The 26807-nt window shown below is 38.5% G+C and overlaps 1 protein-coding gene across 6 annotated transcripts in view; it reads left to right on the top strand.

Annotated features, from left to right (window-relative positions):
- Nucleotides 1-9745: 9745 nt before the first annotated feature.
- MBNL3 (muscleblind like splicing regulator 3) overlaps nt 9746-26807 on the top strand; it is a 119784-nt gene continuing 102722 nt past the window's right edge. For 2 of the 6 annotated variants that reach the window (XM_033201871.1, XM_033201872.1), the window contains exon 1: nt 10738-10943. The gene's annotated coding sequence lies outside the window, so the exon portion shown is untranslated. Of the gene's footprint in view, nt 9963-10735; nt 10944-26807 lie in introns of those variants that run through there. The other 4 variants (XM_033201875.1, XM_033201874.1, XM_033201876.1 and 1 more) reach the window with 3 other exon arrangements.

Below are 26807 nucleotides of genomic sequence, written 5' to 3'. Positions count from 1 at the left end.
CTAGTTTGAAAAACAAGATAATGTGCAGGAAGAATTCAAATCGTTAGGCAAGCAGTCTGAAACTGGATATGAAGCAGGGAATCAAAGTAGGCTTGGACTGGGTAAGTTTCCTGGGGGATACGGGACTTCAAGGAGTCCTTGAAGAGAAGTCAAACTTGAGGTTTATGGAGGAGGTAGGAATTGTGCTAGTATTGAAGCATTTGGACCTGGGCTCAAGTCCTGCCTACTTCTCATAATGGCTGTATAACATTGGCAATATTATTTTATTTACCACACACTTATATAACTGTTATATATATATATATATATGAGTGCTTACAAAGCACTGTTCTAAGTGCTTTGTAAATAGTAACTCACTTAAACTTTATAATAATTCTATGAAGCAGGTACTATTATTATCCTCATTTTCCTCTGAGAGGAAACTAAGGAACAGAGTGATTAACTAACTTGCCCAGGGTCACACAGCTAATAAGTGACAGAGCAGGAGCCAAACCCAGGCAGCTAAGTCTACACTAAGCTACTATACTATGCTGCAAATTTCACAGCTTTTCTATTAGTTTTCCATTTATTGAACAAATAGAGGCAAGAATTCATTTGGGTCCTGTTGTGAAGAACATATGTGATAAGGTCAGTGAAAGTGCCTGGTACAAAGAAGGCACTGGATAAAAAAGCTGTTTTCTCTCTCTCTCTCTCTTTTTTTTCATTTCCTTTCTCTTGAAAACTCAGCTTTCTCCTGGTTCTTAGAATCAGTCCTGCCTTGCTATTTTCTTGAGTACTGTATGCTGCCTCTCTGCTCAGATCTCCTATCCTTGATTCTGCAGTGCCCATGACTATGCTCCAGCCACTTTGTGAGTACTTTTTTTTTCCTTTTATTTTGTTAATTGACTTATAACAATGTAACTATTTCTGGGTTTCAATACACATATTGTACAGGATCGGATCAGGGTAATTAGCATATTCATCATCTTGAACATTTATCATTTATTTGTGTTGGGGACATTTAGTATCCTCCTTCTAGTTATTTGTGAGTGATTTCTTAGTATGTGTTAAGTTCCCAGCCACAGGTGCCTACCTCACCCTATGTAGCAGGCCAATCTCTAAATTACAGCCCCTTCTAGTCAGTAGTTACTGAGCCGGACCTAGCTGTGTTCCACACAGGACATCCCTGTCCTGTCTTGGGGAGGAATGGGGAGGCACCTGTCTTCTGTAGGCACTTATTCACTCAATAGGTACTTAATACACATCTGTTTATTGTGTGTCTGGCCCTGTGCTAGGTGGTGTATGATACACATGAAAATAGGGAAATGAAAAACAATACAGGACAAAGGGAGTAGGGAAGACAGTAGGGCTGAGGAAGCTCTATGCTCCATCCAGGAGACCATGCAGCTCCTGGCTTTGCCCAGCTTTAGTCCTCAGAAGCCCTTAGGCTGCCTCCCCATGCTCTTTCCCTCTTCTTTCCCTCCCAGCATCATTTAGCCATCCTTCATCTGCTGGCTTCAGGGTCCAATTCCCAGAAGCTAAGTAATCTGATAAAAGTAATCTCTGCTAAAGTGTTCATCCAGCTAACAGGTTGATGTGTTATTCTTCCCGGGTAATTTGTTCATTTTGAGAGGGGTTTTTTGAAGACATTAAGGCATGATGGCAGGAATTTTAGGTCTCATTGCAGCCTGGAGAGGAAGAGAGTGCCCCCACATGACCCAGGCTTTCAGGATTAGCCTCAGTCTGGTTTCTATGGCCGTTTGCAAAATCTTCCTGGTGCCAAAGGCACTTCACTGTCTTATGAACTTTATTATGCCTCAACCAAGTTTTTGGATCAAAGAGAAAATGCATGATCCTCCTGTTTTTTTTTTTTTTTTTGGAATGCGTTTTCTTGGACCCATGAAGAAAATTCTCCTGATCGCAAGAGAAGCTGAGGAATGGGCTATTTGTACCTGGATAAAAATAGGCAGTACTCATGATCTGGTAGGCAGCATTCTAAGTGCTTAAAATATGTGATCTCATTTAATTCCCACCGCAAACTCCATGAAGTAAATACTATCATTATCTCACTTTTTTAACAAAGAACTGAGGCACAGAGAGGGTAAGTAAGTTGTTCAAGGTCACACCGCTACCAAGTGAACACATGAAGTGTGGCTCCAGGATCTACGCCCTTAATCACTATCCTATCTCTATCAGTATCTCAGGTTCAAGTCTCCTTTTCCTTCATAGAATTAGCAGATATATCAGACACAACAATTGGCTTATAGAGAGTCATCATTAAGGCACACACTCTAATCCCATAGCCGGGGTATTGCAGCCATGCCCCGTGTTTGGCAGAGCAGAAACAGGCCACTGACCTGGCACTCTGACCTTGCTCATAGGAGCTTAAGCTACTCTGAGGTTGATATCACCCTCTTCCCTTCTATGCTGCACAAGGTTGACAAGGGACTGCCTCTCAAGCCCTCCTTCTCCCACTCCATTCTATCCCAAAAAAGGAAGGAATGCTCAGCCCTGGGGATTGCTCTGTAGGTTTGACAAAGAACAGCTGAAGTGTGACTAATCCTATTTTCTAAAAGTAAAAGGATGATTCTCCAAACTAACCCTCCAGTATGACTAGAGGTAAGCCAATCTCTTCTCAAGCTAACGTGCACGCTATGCCTCCAAATCTGCAATACCTTCCACATTCCCTCACTAATGGAGCACTTACTGTGTGTCAGGTACTGTGTTAAATGCTTTCAAAACCTTACCATATATTAATCCTACAATATATACTTCAAAAAGACACTAGTATTATCTTCATTTTATTTGTGAGGAAGCTGAGAGAGAATAACTTGCCCAAGGTCACTGTACTACCAATAGCTATTTTTTAGCTTCTTGACCATTCTCTGCATTTGTGCATTGCCATTCAGTTTCATCTCAGGTTCCATGATTAAAGGCACCCATTCATACTGATACTTTGTTCACAGTATCTTGAATGCCAAATACGAGATCATAATTATTGCATCAACATGTCTCATGAGAGTTAAAAGCATGTTTTAGCATAAATAAGAGGTAGATAGTTGAAAACACAAAAATTGGCATAGCAGGGTTTCCTGTACATACACATGTAAATCTTTCATGTTTATGTTCACTGTTCTTCCTGTGATGATAAATCTAATGGAATTATGATATGTAGTATTTTCCACTTGACATAGTTTAGGGCCTTGAAGAAGCTTTTGATTTGGCCTTGCCCATGCATAAACAATTAAAAGACAATTCAATTTGAGTGCCCTTTATAACAGAATTTAAAAATAATGAATTCAGCTCACTTTAAAAATGAACAAAAGCAATGTTTTATTCAACAGATAAAACAAATAAAATACATTCCTGTTCCATATTTTAACCATTCCAAGAACAGAGGCAGAAAAAAAAGCTAAGAAGGATAAAAGAGGGAAAAAAAAGGGGTGATAGAAGAAAAAAAAGAAATATAGTTGGAATAGGGAGAAATGAAGAAAGAGACAAAGTGCCAGAAAAAATATTCATAGGAGGTAAAATAACAGATGTTGAGAGATGCAGAGAAACAGAAAAGAAATGGCACAAGGTGACATAAATAGAAGTAGTTCATTTGAAATAGAGGTCTGATTCTCCCATTGAATTATTTATTTCTCCAATTCAGTAATGTTTTGTTAGACAGAATGCCAAAATAATAAAATAAATAAAACAATATCCCCATTTTATTTTTTTTAAAAGCAAATGAATATGACTGGATGCAATCAAAGTGAAAAATATAATTTGCATTTTAATCTTTTATTACTATTATTTTATGCAATTTTCTTGGTTTTTATTACAGAATGAGTATATAGTAAATAGTTTAAGCATTCCACTATTTTTTAATATTTAGGTTATTTTAAGGATTATTTTTGTATTCAAACTAAGGTTGCTTTTTTTCTTCATTTGAATTATTGGTTTAGGATAACTTGCAGGATTAGAATCCCTGGGTCCAAGACTATGAACATTTTTATAATTCTTGACTCTTTTTGCAATGCTATTAGCAACTTGAATGAGTCTTTTCTTCCAGAGTCTGTATAGTATTGGGTTTTGTAAACTGTTAGTTTGGGCAGTTGAATTAGTATCAAATGGTGCCTCCTGCTTTGAACTATATATATTTCTTTTAGCGTGATGATGTTCTTTGACCATTTGTCCCTTGGGATCTTGGGGACCTTCTAGATTTGTAGTACTTCTGAACACACTTTGGATGATATTAATTTATCTCTGACATTCCTATCATTTCCACCATTTAATCTCAGTTTTGATCCTGATTTTACATTGTTGTATTATGCTGTACTCTCTGACCAGTCTTTGTAATGTTTTCTATTACTTCAAAACTTTAAAAAATCCCCATAGTTGATTTAAATAGTCTAGTCTCATGGTTAGTCTGTTCCTTCTAGTTTTTAAACTTTTCTTTAAATATTTAAGTTTTTAGCTTATGTAGAAAGAATTGTTATATATAGTAAGAGATAAAAGCTTATGTTAATTCCTCTCCATATCCATGACCAGTTACCCCACGTGAATTTATTAAATAATGAGTGTTTTCCCCATTGTTTAATTATGCTTTGTACATCAAACATTCAATTCTTACATTTACTAGGGCTTTTCCTTGGTCTCGAGGTCCCATTTACTGATTTTTTGATTTGCATCAGAATTCTGCTATTTTAACTAGTGTTAGCTTATAATACATTCTAGTATTTGGGAATTATTTTAGACTTTTGCTTTTCTAGGACAGTCATATACAATTGTTAATGTATCATTTTTGAGATAATGGATATCTTCATTTGAATTGTCTACATTTATAAATCGACCTGTGAAGAAGTGTCATCTTCCTACTGTTGATCATTACATTCAGAAACACAGTATGACTTTACATTTATTCAAATTTTTCTTTATTTCTGCCATTAAGGTTTTATATTATTTCTTTTTCTCACAACTCTTCTGTATATTGACTTACTTCCAAATATTTTAATGATTTTGCTTTTTATTTTATTTATTTAGAGACAAGGTCTTGCTCTGTTGCCCAGGCTGAAGTGCAGTGTTGCACTCATGGCTCAATGCAGCCTCAAGAACTCTAATAATGGCTAATCTCTTTCAGTTAATTCTGAGGATTTTCTAGGTATACAGCAACATTGTCTAAACATTTTCTATCTTTGATTTTTAGGGTATTGAAAATACTCTGTATGATATTATAGTGGTAGATAATGTCATTATACGTTTGTCCAAACTCATAGAATTTTTAACACCAACAGTGAATTCTAATGTAAACTGTTGGTGAATGATAATTATGTGTCAGTGTAGGCTCATCAATTGGATGTTAATAATTGGAGAGGTTGTGCATGTGTTGGGGCCAGGCTATATGAGAAATCTCTTCACCTTTCAATTGGACTGTGGACCTTAAACTGATTTTAAAGAATAGTCTTGATTTAAAAATTCTCCAGAGTTTCTTCCTTTACAATATTTACTTCTAATCTATTTTTATATCTTATTGCCAAATCAAAGATTCCTCAGAAACACTAGACTTATAAATGATTAAAACACTTATTTTAGTCCAGCTTTTTGGAAAATAATGTTTTATCAATAGGTAGGTGGTTAGTTCTTTGTTTTTCGAGTATATATTTTTTATTATGTCAGAGACATAGTTCATTATTCCTGATGTTAACTATAAACAGGAGTTAGATTTTATTAAATGCCTTTTTTGGCATTTACTGAGATAATCATATATTTTTTAATATATTGATAGTTGTTGAAATTATCTTTACATTTCTGGGATAAACAATACTTGATCAAGACAAAGTTATTTTAATACATGTCTCTATTGTATTTGTAGAATTTTTGTTAAAATGCCCACATCAATGAGAGGCAGTGTGGCATACTATATGGAGCAAGTGTTTGAGTTTAAATCCAATTGGACCTCATAGCAGCTTTATGCAGTACTGTGCAGTAGTTAAAACATGAGCCCTGTCATCAGAGAAAAATAGTACAGAATCCTAGTTCTGCTACCTAATAACTTTTTTTACTTTGGGCAAGCCTCAGTTTTCCTGTTTTTATGGGGACATAAAAATAATTACCTTATAAGGATTGTTATGAGAATTAAATGAGTTAATTTGTGAAAAATACTTAGTATAGTGCCTAGAGTAGTTCTACATTAAATGATTACTGTTAGAATTATCGTATTCCTAAGTGAGACTAGGGCTTGCTTTTCTTTTTTATATCATGCTTCCATTTTTGAATTATTCTTACCTTTTGTATCATTTTATCTGTATCATTCTTAGCACATTTCCCTCTGAGGGCAACTTTAAGAAATACACTATACTTTTCAATAATCAAGGATAATTTGTATAATATGTTCTTAAAAGGCTTGGAAGAGAATTCACCTTGTAAATCCATCAGGCCCAGGTGCGCTTTGAAGGATTTTTTAAAATATATTTGTCCTGTTTTCTTCTGTATATATTAGAATATGTCCAAATAATTCTGACAATTTTGTCCATGTGAAAAAAAAAACACTGAGTTTCAGAAATTTTCTTTGCAACCTGAGAATTGTTGATCAATTTGTTATCTATGCTTGCAATTGTTTCTGCATTCAACTAGTTACTAAACTGCCTTATAGTTTCTTCTGTAAGAATACAGTCTATAACATTTTACAGAGGGGTTACCTTGGAAGCCAACATTTACTTGTTTAAACCTTTTTCCCATTTCTTTAGTAGGAACCTTTGTGTTGAACCCCAAAGTCCAAATTACCAACTCCGAATGAAAAAGACTCTTCAAGAATGAATGAATAATCAGTGTCTTTAGCTCCTGGACCACCCTTAAATGGCCAGGGGCTTCTCTATGGAATTACCACAAATACTGCTGTGGGGCTGGAGCCTGTGGAGCCATCGCTAGAACACAGCAGTAGCAAATAATACTATTGTTGATAGACCAGTGAGAATAATTACACAAGTTCAAAACAGAAAAGAGATGTTTGACCTTTTGTCCATAGCACGGCCTTGCCCATATGTCCAATAGTACACATTGACTGTCTGTTTCAAAGAATAATGAATGAGTTATGTGGCTTAGCAGAGGAGTAAAAGGATAATTCTGATAGAATATGTTGAAAGTTCAAAAACTTCTCAAGACTCTGGTTCACTGATACACGCATGAGTTTAACTTTTCACCTATCCGATATCTTTAAAAACACAGCAACATTTGTTTGGTGGTGGAGTACAATAATCCTTTTATTAAACCATTACATAACTTTTACAATTCTTTCCTGCATCAAAGTTAATTATATTTATTGGAAGAACATGCTACTTGAGAGGTTACTACATCCTTACCCAGAATCCTAGCCTTAACATTTGTGTAAGTGTCCGTCTCAAGCGTTAAGACCTAGTTAGAGCAGAGAAAGCATGTCCCCTAGGTTTGTTGAAACATTTGCTTACACACCTGCATTTGACTGGCTAGGAGAGAAGGACGGGACTACTTCTTTCTTCTTCTTCTTCTTTTTCTTCTTTTTCTTCCTTCTTCCTTCTTCTTCTTCTTCAGCCAGGGACTTAATTTTTCAATCCGAGTTGCAAGACACTGACTTTTGAAGATCCATCAGGATAGCCGTTCTCAGATGATCTCAAAACGCAATGGGGGAACAGGGATATGTATTCCGAGCCTGTAATACACATACATTATTGTAAGAATTCATCTTGCGTATCAGTCACTACACAACCTTATTTTTCCTGGGTCATGCCACCAATTATGCCTAAAGAGGAGAACAGAAGAGAAAATGTTGGCTAGCTCTAACCACTCTACGAAAATGGAAAAGTAATTCCAAGGTGAGTCCCCCCCAGAGAGCAAATGGGCCTTTTTAAAATGCTGAGGGGAGGGACTAGCAATTTCTTAGGGCCTTTGACAACATTCCCCAGTGGCCTAGTGGCATGGAAATTTGCCTAGCTTCATTTGTGGAGGTCATGCCACCCTGGATAAAAGAAAGGCAGTTTACCAGGCTAAAATTTGTTTATAAGGTTTCTTTCCCCTCCAGTATGGGAAAGAAAACAATAAAGTATCATCTGCAATTTTCACTGGCCAGAAATTAAAAGCAACAGACAATGTTGAAGCTATAGTATCCCAAGAAATAGCAAATTGACCTATTTATGCCTTAAATTTAAGATAAAACAATTATTTCAGCAATTCAGTAAGATTGAGCCAGTTTTTGTGTTATTAGCAAAACCCCGAATGTCCCACAGGAGATGTGGCTTGCAATGGTGGACAGAGGTAAAGGAACGGGTGTTGACCCAAGTTATGTTTAATATAAAGACTCCTTTGTTGACTCGCTGTGATAACAGTTCCTCATTTGTTAGATCATTGGGTATAAAGTTATGTAATTCAGCCATGCCCTTCTCTCTAGCTGAGTGTGGTAGCCAACACTGCCTACTTTTTGCTGTGGTAGATCTTGGACGGCCAAAGTCACTTCCTGTATGTCAGACACATTTGACTTTTACAACAGTTCAGGCAATTCGGCAAATTTGAAGGAAGGTGGGAAGAGGTGGTTAGGAATTAGAGTCTTTTCCCCCTTTTCTCAAATAACTGGAAACTCCTACTCTCTTGACTCATGCTAGGTTTCTACCCAGAATAACAAAGTATCGGACACCATCCCTGCGCATTGTCCCAATGACTTTCACAATACTTGCCAAACACCATCGGGTATTTTCTCAATTATTTGAAGGGTAGTTTGTACCCAGTCTTCTCCTCCCAACCATTACCACCCTACTCTATTATCTTGCACTTAACAAACAGATTGATTTCTTGCCTAAAATTAGCTGGAGAATTCTATTTGGATCAGTCCATCAGAATTAAAAAGTATAATTAGCCTGAGAATTCACTCCACTTTTCAACCTAACTGCTGCTTAAATATCTCCTGCAATGTTTTGCACTTTGTGCAGAGCATGTAGAACTCTGTCTCTGGGTGAAGCAGTTGATTACAGGAAAGCAGCCATGAATTGCTATGAGCTTGTCACTGACGATCCTGCATATGTGTGCGTTATCAACTACAATTGTCTTCGTAAAATTAAATAAAAGCACGCATTTATTATTGTGGGGCTCCAATTACGGGACAGCTGGTGCTTCTATTACACTTGCATTAAATCGAAACTTGTAATTTCCCTGTGCAGATGCACACTTTTTAATCAAGATATAAAACTGCATTTGCTTTGTCCATTTTCCAAAGTATCTGGAACCTTACCTCAGGGTTCCTCTTATCCTGCAAACTCCGTGGAAGAAGGGGAACAGATTGCACTGATCAGCATTTCCCTGCCTGAAATTCTTAGAGGGAAATAAAGGATTGGGGCATTTATGAAAGATAAAACCCCCAAGAAGGCAGCTGGTGAGTATGAATGTATTTATTTAGCCTGTAGTGAGTGGACATATTTATCGACTAAGATCAATTTTGAAAGGACCCATTTCGCCTCTCACCTGTCTGGGAAGTGTCTATGAGCGTCCCGCTGTGAATCACCCTGCCTTTCTCACTGGTACTTCAGTTCCTGAAGCGCCAGAAACTTTGCACCCCCACCCCACCCCCGCCTCTGGGGATGTGTGCCTGCTCCGTTTGTTTTCGCTTTTGTAAAATCTGAGCGTTATGATTTGTCCCCCTTTCCCTTCCTAATGAAATGACAAAGGGTCTGTGCAGCGGGGGCTGGGCCGCTGGGTTTGGGGGCGAGGCGCCACACCCCCTGAGAATAAAGCCCGCGCTGCGCTCTCGGAGAACCAGGCACCAGTGAGCGAACCACACAAAGAATATATTTCGCGACGAAACAGCGCCCTACAGGAAGAAAGTGCCCGCACTCCGAGCGTGAGCCGGAGCGCGACTTTTTGGCGCTCTTTGGGAGCAGCGAGAGGGAGGCGGAGGCCAGAGAGTCCGGGGTGGGCGCGGGAGCCGGGGCGGCCCGTGGCCAAATTCCCGTCTGTCCCACAGCGGCGCGCGGAGCCAGGTGAGGTTGGCGGCAGCACTGGTGACGCGGGGCGCGCCGCGCTACCTGGCCGGGCGGGGCGGGGCCCGGCGGCCGCGTGCGCCGCTTCCGAGTCCGGCGCTCCGGATGCCCGCGCGCGGCTCCGCTGGCCAGCGGAGTTTCGCGGGAGTTTCCGTTTTGGCGCCTAAAGCCCCTCGCCGGCGCCGTTTCCCTCCGCGTGCCGCGTGTGTCCGGAGCGGGACGCACGGAGCCGCGGCCCTGGCCCGGGCTGCCCGGGATCGGCGGGGCTGCGCAAGGGGACGTCTGGCGTCCGGCGAAGGGCACTGGCCCGGGAGGAGGGCACGCCTTTGGCAAAGGCCGGGCGGGGTTGGGACCAGGTTGCTATGGTGGCTGCGAGCACGGGCGGGAGCCCCACGCCCGGCCTCCGCGAGGGAGCTGGGGCGCTCCGAGGTGTGCTCCGAGTGGACTGAACCAAGAGCCTGGGAGGAGCGGGGAGGGCCGGTCCGTGGCCTCGTCCCCTCCCCCAACAGCCCGCCGGCCGGCCCCGGGAAGGGACCCCGAGGAGCCCAGAAAAGAAAGTATTCTAGTCCCTGGAATCGAAAGGAGTCTTGCAAAAAGCACCAAGGGGTCAAGGGGGCAGAAGGGAGAGGGGAATCCGTCGCCTCCGTCCGAGAGTCCGCGTGCGCCTGTCTGTAGACTTGACATTTTATACCCCAGAGCGGCCGACTTGGAGCCGGGTTGCGAGTCCCAGCCCTTAAGTTCTGGAGGTGGGGCGGGCTTTAATTTGCTTATATCTGATGATTTCAGGAACCTCGCTTTAAAATGGCGGCATTCAATATGCACCCCTGCTAAAGGCTCTCCCGGCACCGGGGCCACCTCGCGCAGCGCTGCTTTTGCTTCTGCCGCTAACAGATGGCATGTGCCGCTGTCGCTGCCGCTGCCCCTGCCGCTGCCGCTGAAAGCAGGGCCCCTTAGCCTCTGGGTTTGCGCTAGCAGCGTAAGGTAAGGCTGGAGATGAACTGGGATTTGTAAGCGAGGCTGCCTTCCTAGGACTCCGAGGAAATAATGCCGTTTACACTTCATTTTACAAAATAGCAAATAGAAGGAAAAGTCATCCTGCAACTTGTTGCGATTTTAGAGCTTTGACCATTTTCCTCCTCCTTTCCTCCTCCTGTTTCTTTTTCTTCCTCCTCCTCTTCTCTTCCTCCCCTTCCTTCCTTCTTTCTTTTTTTTTTCTGCTTTCTTCTATCTTTTTAATTTAAAGGAACTTCTTGCATGGCATATCATCAGCAAATGCTTTTTAACAACTAATTTCCCCATTTTCACGCGATATCGTGAGCAGTGCCACAGCTTCCTTGCAGAACCTTGTCTCTTCCTGCCCTGAGTCAACACATTTGGGCAGCTCGCTTTTACTACTGGGGTTTGAAGGACATGAGAGTAGATTTTAGGAGACTATTAAAAAGGGAACTTTAGTTTTTAACACTCACACAATAAGCTTTTATGGTAAGAAAACGAAATTAAACCCAGACAAGTAATGAAAGTTGACATTTAAGTAAGTGATTCATTGTTGTAGTTTCGTAATTAGGGTAATAGACCTACTGTGTGTTTTTCTGAGCACTCTTAGATAGCTGGCTAGCTAGCTAGATGAGAGATAAAACAGAAAAATTAATTGTGGCTCTAATTCAAGTAATATGTTTTAAAAGTTATTTTTTCCTAGATGTTCTTACATCGTTGGTAAATTGAGCTGGGATCCCCACAGCCTCTCCGTCTTCTTGGGTAGACTTCATGGGAAAGAACCAATTAAAACAAAACTTGCAAGATTTAATTTTGAAATGATTGGTACATTTTTATTAAGCGGACTCCCTGCTTTAGTGAATAAACGTTTGGGTGATTACTGAAATAATGTTTGGGAAACATTGTTGGTATGTGGGAATGACTAAACATCCATGCTTGATACAATTGATCTGAATTTTGTTTTGTTTTGTTTCCCCCTCCAATGAAAGGTAAATAGACAATGAGGCTTATCAGGCACCTTGGGTTTTTCCTGATTATATTCTGATTTTCTCCTTGGCCCATGAAAATCTAGTCCTGAATAACTACTTTTTAAAGTAATTTTTAACTTTTTTCTAATGTGCGATACTTTTGGGGAATGCTTTCATATTTACCAACACTTCTTCAAATATAACCTAAAATGGGCTTCTGCCCACAGCTTAGCTGATAATATTCTATCTCTGTTCACTTCTTACTTCTCCCAAAGTAGTAGAAACTACTTGGTTGACAGACACTCGGCTACTAAATTTAGCAAGTGTGTGGAAAGGGAGAAAAATATTGTTTTGCACTTATTAAAGCATGGTGCAGTTTTCTGCCCAGGTGCTGTAGTCTACCTAGAAACAGTCAAACTGTTTACAATGGAATTTACTGTACAACAAATTTTCAGCAATTTTTCATAGTATTCTTGAGAGAAGTATGTGGGGCAATTCATTGCTTCATGTCTAGAATGAGAGTTCCTGCAGGTAGAGCAATAAACACTTGCATTTTGGTAAAGGGAGGATGAGAAAAAGCAACTTCTCCCATTTTTAGTGGTTATGGACTTAGATCCCAGTTCAGTACTGTTGCTTCCGGATGTGCTGCCTTGCTGCTAAAAGACTTCGGACCAAATGCATCCTTAAAAAAAAAAAAAAAAAGTGAAAATACTAAACCTTGAGGCTAGAATAGATAAGCTAAACTGGTGTCAGAGAAATTAGGAGGAAATTTTGCCAGTTAACACTCTGCTGCCTCATACAATGATGAGATTGGAGACTTTATATGAAACCATAAGTGAAAGGGTTTGTTAAAAAAAAAATGTTTTGAGAGATAATTGATATAGTGCTGGGCTAGAGGTGGTGACTGCATGTTTTGCTCTACTTCTAAGAGCTACTTCATTTCTCTAATTTCCTTTGCTACTTTAAGCAATTGTAATGACTCCCAGGACTATTATAAACTACCTTTTTTTCCTCAACTGTCCACTTCAGGCATTTCACAACAGCTGCTTTTTATGATTATGAGCTGGTAGCAAAGTACCTTTGGTATTCTCTTGCACCTACCCTCTACCTAAATAATGCTTTGCACAAACTAGGTGCTTAATAAATGTTACATTAAAAAGAAAAATGAATAGCTTATAAACTCACAGTGGAATGGATTTTGGGTACAGCTTTTAATTTAAACGGAAGGCATTTTTGTGCACTTACAAGAACCTAAACATTCAAAGAAGATGAGAATGTACATTCCCCTAGTTGTCTGTATTGTATTTGCTTCTAAAGGGTTCTCTTGCCTCTCATTGTACTTCCAGGCACTTGCATGCTTCATGCTTTTGACCAGTAGGTGTATTATTATCTCTCCAGCTTCACTGTGATACTTCCCAGTAATCACAGCAGCTTGGGAATAAGAAAGGTTTTGTCTTTTGAGTGACTGTATAGTACCACACATGCTGGAACAGTGACAGTCTCTTGACTGTTGTGCAGATGTTGACAGTATAGTTTAGTATAGTTTTGTTCTCCACCCAGCTGCCTTTATGTGTGAGGGAGGAGGGGAGGGAATGGTGTGAGAAGCTCTAAAATGAAGATTTCTAGTGATAACATTTTACTTTTATTCTGCTTATAGTACAATAAATTCAGGAAGGTGGCAGACTTTTTCTGTTTTCAAATAAATAATGTTGCCTGATAGGCTTACAAACAGATTGGGGCATAGCTGACAGTACATAAGTTATAGTACATTTTTGACAAGTAATTTCATCCTGTAATTAAAGTTAGACAATTGTCACTGCCATGTTAACGCTATCAAGTGTCTGTAAGAGCATGAAGGCTACACTCACCTTTACTTCATCAAGGTTCTTCTATGCTGTTGAGTTTTCTTATGACATTGTCTACTAGGCAGAACAGATGGATTTTTCCTCATTCAAATGTATGTGATATCAAGAAAATGGAAATCAGAAGTTGTGTTTGTGGGATTTTTCTGCCTTTCTCTAGGAGAGAAATAGCTCTCACTTCAAATATAGAAAGAAACCCGAGCCTCAGCTAAAATGAGATGGACACTTTTCCTGAAAGAGAAGAAACTGTGTCTGGGAGCAAGTTGTTTTAACTGTCAATTAACCAACCAGTAAACAAACATAAATTATGACTGAAAGAAAGCAATTAGATCTTTAATAATGTGAGCTTTTAGGTCTTAAGGATACCAGATGGTTCCATGACATTCTGTTCTTCCTAGATGGTTATCTATTGCCTCAAGATAGCCAAATGACAGTGTTGGAAAGGCAACTTTGAGAATTAGGATAAATAAGGTATCAGTTGTCTTATTGGATATTAATAACATCCACATGACCTGAAAGGGATAACAAAATATTTTTTTCAGATCATTCTAGTAAAAATGCATTATTAACTCATCATTTAGATCTGCTTGGTATTAGATTGAGTGACATTGTTTTTAAAAGATTGCTGGGGAAAACAATACAATCTGAGAAGTAGGACCTTACCATTTTTATTTGAGAAATAACAGGACTTCCAAATTGCCTGGGCACACAAACACGTACGTGAGTGTGCAAATTAGTGGTCAGTTCAAAACAATGTATACAGATGTGCATTGCTTTCTCACTGGAAGATTACAGAAAATACCTATTTTTACAGCATTCCTTCAATTCTAAGAATGAAAGAAAAAAGGTTCACTGTAAACTATAATAAATATTTGATACAGTGATGTCTCTCTGAGGCTTAGGAAAAGAGCCAGGGCTCTGAATGTTCAACTCCAGGCAGTTAACTTTCAGGAAAAAAAAAAAAAAAAAAAAAAAAAAGATGTTTTGCTCAGAACTCAAGAGAAAGCAAGAATAAAAGGAGGCTTGATTTAAATGTCTGTGTGTGTGTGTGTGTGTGTTCTCCCTTTGTATGTATATGGTGATTTTCTAGAAGCCCAAGCATAGGAGACAATTTGACATGCTTCCTGAAATATTATGTTGACTCTCAAGTTTTACTTGCATCAACATTAAGTTGGCTCATGAGGAAAAGAAATGATTTGTTTTCTGATTTGAGGCAGGAGTTTGTTTTGTGCCCGGTGAGTGAACTTGAAGGGCTTAGAAAGAAAGGGCCTCCCATTGAGAAAAGGCAACCTGGACAGAAATGCAGGGGGTTGGCAGTAGAGACCAGAAGTCATTTGATCTCTTTAAGCCATGGGAGCATCCTGGAGTCTGATAGTTGGCTGGATTTTGTTTTCAATTTAGGATCATTCAAATTAGCTTAAAATTGTCCACATTGGATTCTTTGAATCCTGAGCTTCTTGGCATTGCCTTCAACTGGTGTGGAAAATTGAGAAAGGTTTCTTCAGGCTTACTCAGGTTTCCTTGAATGTACCAGTAACTATTCATTAAGCAGAGGTTATTGGGTCTCTTTACCTCATATCCCTAATGCCTGGTAAATAGTAGGTTCTCAGTAAAAGTTTGTTAAATAAACGAAAGACTAGATTAATCTTTCTAACTTGTTTTTGCATGTTATGAACATTCTTCCTTATAGCATTATTTCTGGTTTTTATTGACAAAAGAAAAATCAACACCAATAAGCAGACTGAACACTAGATTGAATGACTGTTCTGTTAGAGGCCACAGTAGCAACTCAAGTCCAGGAAGATGCAAGCAATGCAGGTTTGGGGCTGAGACCTTGAGGACTGGCCTGAAAGCCAGCTGCTACTTTTCTTTCACCTGTAGTTGCATTTAGAATACCTCCCCTACATCCCAGGGATATCAGTCTTCATTACAAAGAAATGTTTACATAGAAACAGTTCTTTAACTGTTTCACCAGATTAAAAATAAGAAAAAAAAAAATCAGAAATACTGTGACTCTGATGCCTCCCGTCATGTATAGTTTAGGAAGTGATGAAGTTACAGACAAAATCCAAAAAGGACACTGGGAGCTGTCTCATTTTCAGTCAGATGTTGATTGCCCATTTAGAGGCTGGATTTGCATAGGTTTTTACTTACCAAGATACAGGTATGAATAGTGCCTCTTTTTATTGTGTCCAGAAAGCAAAGTCCACACAGTAGAAGAGACAAGAGCTGTCATTTCAGATCCACCACAATCATCTTTTGTGCCCAGAGGATAATCAATCTTTAGGTTCAGCGCTTGCAATTTCTCCTTATGTGGCAGTACAAAATAACCAAACAACAGGTTGTGTTGGAGAGTGGCATGGGAGGGGTGGTCTATTAGCAAAATGAGAGAGTGAAAGAGCCAGAGAGCTTGCATTTCACCTTTTGTTTTGTAGTACTCAGCTTCTACGCGGGAAAGCAAAACAACACAAAACAAAAGCACGCTGTAGAATATTAACTGGACATATATCTCATGAAATAATTCCTTACTTAATTTACCAATAGGGAAAATGAGATTGTCACAATATATAATATTAAGGTGGTTGCTTTAAGGTTGGATTCATATACTATACACTGGTTTTTCTGAATTCCATTTAAAATATGTAATGACAAATTCAACAAGACCCATGGCACAGAGGTGGGGGATCACATTTAACCTCAGTACCCAAGTGAAGAGTTTGTATTCGTCCTCTGAAAAGTAGGCGCTTGATAATGGCCCAGTTGGGGGTGCTGTTTTGTTAAAGGGTACATTGATATTTTTTAAATTGTTTGCTGTCTGTGATCCATGAGGATCCCGAAGAAAGAATGGGGGCATTTCTTTCAGAAGTGATTTTGAGAAAATGTTAAACTCCCAACTCCTTTATGTCAGCATTTTCCCCCAAGTAATTGGACGTGAAGAAAAACCTTATTAGCTCACCCAGATACATGAAGTGAAACATAGTACATGTTATAGAGTTACATTTTATATTTAAGGACTTCCAAATAAAATAATTAGGGAGGGACTGGGGTACTATGCCTGTGTAATCTGATATGTTTCATGAATGCCTATAGCAGCGGCCTCAGCTGCAGACAGAGGCTGTGTCAATATGCATTCTGTTGGCTTTCTGAAGTCAGGGTCAAGGCCAGACTCAGATTGGCAGGCTCCCCAAGGGAGGCCCTTTTTTGAGAAAGACCTTGGATTTTGGCGGGACTTTTTTGTGATGTACTTTATATGTTTACATTTGTTAAATTAACATTGTAATGCAAATGAAAATACAGGGTCAAAATACATAGCCTAAACTGGAGATAGTTTTAAACATCTGCATCTGAGGCAATTTGTGAATTTGAGGCCTTAGGTAAATGGTCATCACGACATTTAGTCATCATGATATCAGAACCAGGGGAGACCAGTATGAGCAGTGAAGGGCTTTATGTCCGCCTCTAAACTTCAGTTCAGGGTATGTCCCACTCACCACGGAAGATGAGTTGAAAATCAGTGTCACCCATCTAAATGAGGAGGAAGGGCTAAAACCTGTGGATTGACCAGAGGGAGGGTTTGGGAGTTCTTTTTACAAATTTATATGTATATTTTAAATTGACAATAATTGTAATATTTATGGAGTAGAGTGTGATATTTCAATACATGCATACAATGTGTAATGATCAAATCAGTCTTTAGCATACCCATCACCTCAAACGTTTGTCATTTCTTTGTGTTGGGAACTTTCAAAATCCTCTCTTCTAGCTATTTGAAAACATAAACTAAATTGTTGTTATCGTCACCCCACAGTGCTATAAAACACTACAGTTTATTCCTCCTATGTAGGTATAGTTTTGTGTCCATTAACCAGCCTTTGGATATTCCCCCACCCCCACCCTTCCCAGGCTCTAGTTACCAATGTTTTACTCACTGCTTCTATGAGATCAACTCTTTCAGCTTCCACATATGAGTGAGAACATGCAGTATTTGTATTTCTGTGCCTGGTTTATTTCATGTAACATGATGTCCTCCAGGTTCATCCATGTTTTGGTGGGACTTTTGACTGACTCGCAAGTTGCCCCTCTTCCCCATGTTTAATAACCTGGTTTTGCTGGGGAATTCATTTATATACACTGAAATTCAGTGCAGCAACAATACCAGGGCAGAATGCTTTTGCTTTGTTACCGAAACTCCCCCTCCAAAGCTCTTTTGTGATTGAAAAGTTGATAGGCTAAAAAGATGTGTCCTAAGGCTTGGCATTTCACAGTGCTGAAAAAAAGACGGGACTGCCTCCGTATTTTGTGAAGAGTGTGATCATCATCATCATCACATCATCATAAAAGGATCTAAAATGTGATTTGATTTAGAGATCTCATACATGCACATACTTTGAACTTGCACAAGTAATTTTGTGGGATGATGATGATGATGAGAGAAACCTCTAAGAAGCTAGTTTTCTGGGATATAGTAGTTTCCAGCTCTGTCACTTACTAATCAGGCATATGAAAATTGTGGTTCTGAATATTTATCCTAAATTAACAGGAAACAGGCAACCTAAGATCTGATTTTAAATGCTTTTACAAATATGGGCTTTTATTCCAATATTCATTAAAATGCAGTGGTTCAAGTGACTGAATCTGTAACCTGTGTTAAGTGAATGTTTTTTGGAGAAAAGTTACATTTTTCACTTTCAAGCCTAGATCATATAATAGGCCTCCTTGTTGCCTTGTGTCTATCCCCAAAGAAATCTCTGTAATATTTTTAGCCATCTAAGAAAACAGTTCAGACAGAGGCACTCAGAAACGGTGACAAGCAATGACAGGAAATGCTGGTTGCACTGGGCTCCTTCATAACTTAGTGAGGCCACAGCTGGCTGATTTGCTTTTAACTTCCTGTTTGGGGGCTATTTGAGTCAAAAGTAGCTGTGTTTTCCATATAGAGTTTTTTTTTTCTTTATTCTGTAAGGCCACAATAAATCTGTCACTGGGCTGCATGTTTTGTATATTTTATGAACTGTATCATGTGGTTTGAGTTTAATTTGGAAGGCAGTGCTTTTACAATCAAGGTCCCTCCCCCCCCACACGTGCAGCTTTGTGGTCTGGGATTGCATGGGCCTTCGAAAGTTTATGGCTTTATTTACACAATAGTGATTGCTGAGGAGGGCATTTCCTGCCAACTAATGACTGGTTGGAAGGACCAACAGTCCAAATCCACGGAGAGAGGACCATTCATTAAATGCCAGGAAGCGACCAGGCTGCTTTTCTCATGAAGTAGTGGGGAGAAAGTGAAACCACATTCTGCCCTTTGAAGAGCCCAGAGCACTATGGGCAGAGCTGGGTATGGATGTGGTGCCTCCTCATCCATATGGAGAATGGAGCTGCTTTTCGTAACAGGGACGAACTACTTATTTCCCATAGGTTGCCAAATTGGGCCTTCGATGGCAGGGCATTTCCTATAGGTAGATGGTCCAATAGAGACTGGCCAAATAAAGTTGAAGGCCCTGAACTTGCCATTAACGTCTACCAGATAATTCTTAACTCAGAGCTGTTACAGGTACTTGAAAAACCTTTAAGATCACATGATTGAGTTTCCTAATTGGTTGAATAACTGATCATTAGTAAAGCGGACAAAAACTTGGAAAGGAATGGAAAGAACGGTTTGTTTTCAAGGTCAGTTTAGCAGGTTACAGCTATTTTACTTTGATCTCCTAATATAATGAAGGTAAATAATATACATAAAGAGTGCTTTGCCTTTTGTGGAAGTACCATTGAGAGCTGTAATAGTGATCATTTAACCCATGACATTTCCAGAAAACAGTTTTGTCCTCAGTATAATTCTTGCCTGCTATAAAGCAGCTGAGGTGTGAAGAGTTTGGCATTGATTTAGAGCAAAAACAGAATAAGATGGAGGCTGGGTTCACATCCAGGAATCCCTGACTTCCTGGCCTGCCCTTCACTCCCTTAGCTTCCTAAGCCTTCAATTTGCCAAAAAGTTAAATGTTTATAAAACACAAACATCTGTTCTGAGTTCTTTGGTAGGTACCTCCATATAAAGGAGGCTGTGTGACAGGCCTCCCCCCACCCCCACAACTCCTCCGACTCCACGACTTGGCTTGGTCCTTTACCTTGAAATTTAAATTTCTTTCATATCTTCCAAATTTGGTGGGGGGATGGCAGGGGTGGGCTGAATCTCTGAAATAGAGGCAATCATTGATGGCCAGACACCTGCATTTCTTCATGGGATTGAGTAATCTGTTACATGCAGAACAAACCAAATATTAAGTTTCATTTTGAGTCTGGCAAATGTCATTACATGCTTTTTAAATATTTAGTAATCCAGGGATTGCTAGTCATTACCAGTTCACAAAAGTGAAAGGGTTTTCTGAAGTTTAAAATGTTCCACAAATAAACCATATACTCATTACTATTGTTATTAGATGATGCCCAGAGCAGATTTATAAACAAAAAAGTGGCTGATAAATGAAAATATATATATTTCAAAATATGATTTTAATTTTTGAACATTTTTGAGTTTGAATGTTAAGATACACTAAAATTTTGAAAAATTAAAGACAGTATTCGATTTAGAAACTAGTTTGGACTAAGAACAAATAAAGTTTTTTGTAAGTAGATTGGCCTGAATATTTACACACATTTGTAATTAGCAACACAGCTGCATGTATGTATGTATGTATGTATTTTTTATTTTTGGAGTTGGAGTCTCACTCTTTCACCCAGGCTCGAGTGCAGTGGTACAATCTCAGCTCACTGCAACCTCTGCCTCCTAGGTTCAAGCGATTCTCCTGCCTCAGCCTCCCAAGTAGCTGGGATTATGGGCGCCCACCACCATACCAGGCTAATTTTTGTATTTTTAGTAGAGATTGGGTTTCACAATGTTGGCCAGGCTGGTCTTGAACTCCTGCCTCAGGTGACCTGCCTGCTTTGGCCTCCCAAAGTGCTGGGATTACAGGCGTGAACCACCATGCCCGGCCTGGACATTATTATTTTGTTTAGCAAAACCTTTTTATAGGTATCTAAAATATATATTTCAAGCTGGTTCAGGTTCAGTTATCACAATCTGAAGTAGTGGTGTCAAAATTATATAGGTTTACTCTACTGTATTTGGAGCCAACAGCATTACCTTGTGGTATTAGAAAAGCCTATTTATTCTATCATTGTAGTTTTCAAGTGGTAGGCAACAACTCATTAATGCATAATGAAATCCATTTAGTAGGTTGTGACTAGCATTTCTATTAAACAGAATTGCATTAAATAGTAAGAAAATATCAACATGTGTCATGTAGTAAGATTAGATGTTTTGGGGGAGACTTATTTCAAATTCATGCACATATTACTGAGTTAGGATGTAAAGTGTGTTTCTTACTATTTGTTGCTGTCAGAAAGGTTTAAAAGTCAGTATTTTAGTGGATGTTATTTCTGTGTCAGAAATATTTTTCCTCTGTTTTTCTGACGGGAAGATGGTCAAGGGATGCTGAGGGCTTTGGTGATAACATACCTAGTGCTGTTGGTTCAGTACCCTGATAGTTATGTGTCTCTGCTTTTCAAACTGAACAGTAAGATATTGCTATAGATGTGCTATAAGATTTAATGTCCAAGGTATTTTGCAATCCTGAAGGCAGAAACTTTATATATTATGTATTTACTAAGTGGTATTGCTAGAACATTAGGACACTGAAAATAAAACTATCTGGGAACAAAAGCCAAAAAAGGATGTTAAACAACAACAACAACAAAATAACAACTAAAAATCTTGGGACAATTGGGTGTGAGGTGCTTCGAATGGCAAAATAATTATCCAAAAATTTTACATGTTGGAAGAAACTCCAGCTCATTTTACTGAGTTAAATATAAGTTAAAGGGCTCAAAAATTGTTTTTGATTTTCATAAACCAAAAATGGTCACAGCAAGAGAGAATGTATTTGCAAGAACAAAACAAGCTGATTCATAAATAAATATAAATGTTTGTGCTGGAAAAAAACTGCTGGTGTCTATTTTTTCTGCAGTGAACAAAGGCACATTTTAAAATGAATTTTAAAATTGTAGATGAGGCATATGCTGAAAGTCTGTTAAATATACCTAAAATATTAATGGGAGTGATTACAGAAATAAAGAAGAAAGTAGCCACGTAGTCTTCCTATCACTTTTTTTGTACTAATGGGTATTGAGCTTAGTAGTAGGAAAAAATAAGATGTACTCACGTGAACAGATAGGAGATTAACTACTGAATGCAGCCCATTTGGAGAATGGAATCATCCTTAGAAGTCTGGCCAATTTGTGCATATTCCTTAGAATTAAATAATTGTCAGGGGAGGAAAATATTGCCTTCTGAGGGTACTATTGCATCTCCAGTAGGATCATGAGGAGTTTATCTTCACCTGTAGATCCCTCGTGCAGTTCCCTCCTGTTGTCATTAAATCTCTTTCTGCCTGGGACATACTAAATTCATTTCCCAAAGGTCTCTTCCTGTGGACATCCTTCAGAGCCTTAAAGCACTGTTGCTTCCTCAACTTTGCGACTTGACATGCAATAAGGCTTTGTAGATATTTAAATGTTAAACTGAAGTTACTGCTCTGAAAATATAATGTCAGCTTTTTATGAGTTAGTGACTAAACTCTGTCATTGTGAGTTTTTATCTCCCTCCTCAGATATAGTACATTTAAATATTAAGAATAGGAAAAGATTTACACATCTTCTGATTGTTTAATTAGCAATCAGTTTATGACATGAGATGTAAAACAAATTAAGGACCATAATAAAGTGTTACATCATCACCAACAAAACCCGTTATATACATTATTCTGTTTATGATGATAAAAACTAAAAAATGTTGAAGGATGAAATTGCATACACTCTCTGATCCTGGGAGTTAAAAGTTTTAATTCTTCCTTATTCTGATGTTAAAGTTTTTTAGAAAGCAGTAATACATATTTTGGGGGATTATAGGATACCTTTGCCTATAAGCATCTATTTCACTGTAAACATTTATAGAGTAGTATAGAGTCAGTTCAAGAAGGTGTGGGGGGTTTGAGTGTGAGTTATTCAGGATTTTCAGCTGTAACAAGCATGTAGTTGATTGTTTTAGGCAAACAAAATTAGTCTTGTTTTGGGTGTCAGCTACCTTTTTCACGTTAGCCTTCTGGGATTTTTTGTTATGGGATGCTTGACAAATTAATAGTGATAAGCAAAAGCTTTGTGAGATGGAGTGCTCAAGCCAACTAAACACCAACTTATCATTCATTTCATGCAGCATTCTAACTTTCATCAGGCTGTCTGGGAAATATTATGACGTGTTATGTAATATTACATTTGAAACTTTAAGGTATACACAGAACTCAAGACCTTTGACAGTGAGTTTGTTTTGTTTATTGTGAGCGGAAATTTCCTTCAGTAGGCAATGAGACTGTCAAGGCAAACTTTCTTGTAGAATGGAGGAGGAGGAAGGAAGGAGAGAAAGAGCTGCACGGTTTCCTAACATTTTGTTTGGGGAATTCCTTATACCACATTCCTCATTTCATGAAATCCAAAAGAAGGTTGAAATGCTGTATTGCTGTTAGCAGAGTTTTCCCTAAACTAGTAAGTGAGGGAAACCCTTGTTCCCAAGAATTGCAACCATTAGCACTCTGAGGAAGCCTGCAATGATTTGGACATAAGGAAAACACACCCTCTGTGTACTCACAACATTTTTTAAAAAAATAAAAATAAATATAATCATGTTGGAAAAAAAAAAACTTGATCATCTCAGATCCAGGAGAGGAGTCCTGGCTCATGTTATTCCTCATGTTGAATAATCATTAAAACAGAAGAAAATAAAACCCTCTTGAAACGGCAGGTTTTTAAAGTGAAAATAAGTAGGGTTTCCTTGGATTCCTATGAGGAGACTCTTGTGAAGCACTCATCCAGACTTCTGAGAGTTTATACTTTTTGCTTTCTAGAGCAGGAAAGACTTAAGAAATAGGAAGTCAGAAAATACAGTAAAAATCTATGGCTTCTGTGCTGTTAAGGGTCCCTTTCTGATTGGCTTGGTGCGAATAATGGTATAGAATTTAACCATGTGAGATGTTAGAGGCCTGAGACTTCCCTTGATACTTCCTTATGCTGGCAGGCCCAGGCAATTTGACATTGGCTCTTGTAGCACTTGGGTGGCAGGAGAAACAGTGTTTACAACCACCTTCACCTCCAGGAATGTATTATACTTTTAAATCAATCTTAGTATCTGTAGGCAGGAGTTTATATTTAGGAATAAAATTTGAACCCCCATTTTCACACCCAATAAAAACGTCCTGTAATAGGTGTTTATTCAGAGTCAACTGACATTTATTGAACAATTACTGTGTGCCAGATGCTCTGCTAGGTACTTTCATTTTGTTATGACAGTTTTTTTAAGTTCTGAAATACAATTGGTTCTAGCCAGGCAAATACTCTCTTTGGCATCTAGTAGATATCAGGCTAAAAACTGCATCCTCAAGACCCTGCTCACTTTTTATATAAAACCCCCCCCAACACATAATCATTTCTTCTCTGTCTTGCTTCATCATTTGGGGACCATCTAATGACCCATGGCCTGCCTCTTCCATCCATGAAGACATTTATTTCATTATAAATCAAGCCAACACTAATCTGTTACCCATCTTGATGTAACAAAAGGCTGCTTTCAGTATTGATGGATGGTGCTACAGTAGGATAGGAGAAACAGAGGAAGAGGCTTGAGAGGTGGATGAAGAGTGAGGGGTCAGGAGTGTGAAATGATATGGAGTTAAGTGCTAGTGAAAGCCATGTAGAAAAATCTAGAATAACATTGGATTAAGTCTAGAATGCAGAGAAAATAACAGGGCAAGATGTTGGAAGTTAATCCCTCACCCCTAGGAGTGGCCAGGGCAACCCAAGTTGAGCAACACCAGAGAATTTTTTTGTTATAAAAGCAAAGGGCAAAGAAAGTCTAGAAGAAGTGAGCAATCAACAAATACCGCAGGAATTATGTAAGTTGAGGCCACTGGTTTTGGCATTGAAAAGGTTGTTGGTGATTTTTGAGAGCCAAGAAGCTGGTGTCCAGTGGGTTGAGGAGTAAATGAAAAGTTGGAAAGTGAAAGTGGTAATGATGACTTTTTTTTCAGATATATGATGATGAAGGATGAGATATGTTGGAACTTAAAAAGGAAATTGCATCAAGGGAAGGAAGGGTTTTGTTATTAGGATAGAGACGACTTAGATGTGCTTACTGGCTGATGAGAAGGAAGCAGAAGAGAATATTGAAAATGTCTGTCAAGCATGGAATATGTTCTGAATGGCTACCCTACTTGCCCAACATCTCTGTTAATATGCACAGTATTAATTGTGCAGTCTGATCAAGTAATTCATGCAGAACTCTGGTGAGCCTGAATTTTGGGTACTCTTTATTCTTTTTGCCTTTAAGGTAGAGGATTAGGGTTGTCATAAAATAACTGGGATAGGTACAACCAAAAACAAAAAAGGAGGAGGGGGAAAGACAGTGGAATTCAGCCAAAATAACAGATAGGATTATTTTTAAATGGCTTCAGAGGCAAGACAGTGCTACTGAAATAGTGAAAATGTGACTGACATTTTTTTACAGCACATGCTCAATGAAAATGAAAGAGAGGGTTGGGGAAATCTATAAAAATGAGAATTCAAATATAACTATAGAGGATATACTTTTACTCTATGATTTGCCTTTACACTAGGATTCAGTGTCTTTCATAAATTTGGAAGTTTACCATAGACATTACTTCCCTTATGTTGCATCTGACAACTTCAGTTTTTCATGGATTTTATATTTCAACTTGTAATAATAATAACAAAAACCTCAGGTCTGGTTCAATTTCCCTCATTTTAATCACCATCCCTATTCTCCCCTCTAGAAGAATATATTTATTTCCTCTTTTCTTAGAAGCTTATGATTATTGGTAGAAATATCTCTACCTTAAGCTTTGAATTTAATGTCTAGGTTGATTCTAGTCAAACAAAAGGTGATGCTGCTCTGAGGTTCTGCAAATTTCTTTTACTCTGAAGTGGAAAACGTGGCAAATTTTCTATGCAAAACATTGAAAAACTTAAATCTTTGAAGTTATATTGTAGAGATACTAATGATCTAAACCAGCATTTTCAAAACTGTGTTTATTTTGCCAAATGTTCTAGGATAAAAAAGAGATATTAGGTGGAATGCTTGAGAATTGAGGTTGAAACAAACACCACATTCTGAGAATTAAATTGCATTAAGGCTATATTCCTAAAAATATATGTAAACGTATGTATACATATGAGTTTGTGTGTGTGTGTGTGTGTGTGTGTGTGCGCGTGCATGTGTTTACTCTTTTAATTTCAGCTTTTGGCTTTTTATGCTGCATTTCAAGTTACTGTGCAAATCTTACTTGTTGATAAGAATTTAAGAATACTCTTTTCTATAGGAATCAAAGTAGATTAATGGCATTTTCATGCCAAGAGAACACATTGCACAAAATCAACAAGACTTTAGATTAAAATCTTTCCCCTAATGCTAGAGAAAAATGTTTGTTAAATGCATTTCTAAAATGAATACAGGAATTTTGCTTTTAATTTTTGTTTATGGTTTCTAGTATAATTTCTTTATCTTTTATACTGGGGAAAATATTTTTATAGTATCCTATATAGAGAAGCAAGCAAAATGGCTTTACATTTTAGATTGTGGAGGATATAGTTTTACTTGTTGAAGTAAGAATATTCAGCAGGTTTAAATTCTGAATAATAGCATGAATGAGCTTATTAAGCCTGTGATCAACGATTTGCAACTGTTTGCTTGATAATTGGAAGGATTGCAAAGGAAGGCAAGTTTATATGGTTGGTTTAAATTAAGGCTATTGTTTTGAGGGAATCAGACAACCCTTGTAATCCAGTTGTGAACTCAGTGCATCTCTGAACTAATTAATTTAGTGTTATATCCCCTCAAAGTCCATGTTCTGTGTTACCAATTAGCTAGCTACACCTCATAGGAATTTAGTCTCTCTTTCAGGGTC

The sequence above is a fragment of the Trachypithecus francoisi genome, unplaced genomic scaffold (assembly GCF_009764315.1).
Source record: "Trachypithecus francoisi isolate TF-2019V2 unplaced genomic scaffold, Tfra_2.0 Lachesis_group6, whole genome shotgun sequence".
Lineage (NCBI taxonomy): Eukaryota > Metazoa > Chordata > Mammalia > Primates > Cercopithecidae > Trachypithecus > Trachypithecus francoisi.
This window is presented reverse-complemented; position numbering and strand designations above follow the sequence as displayed.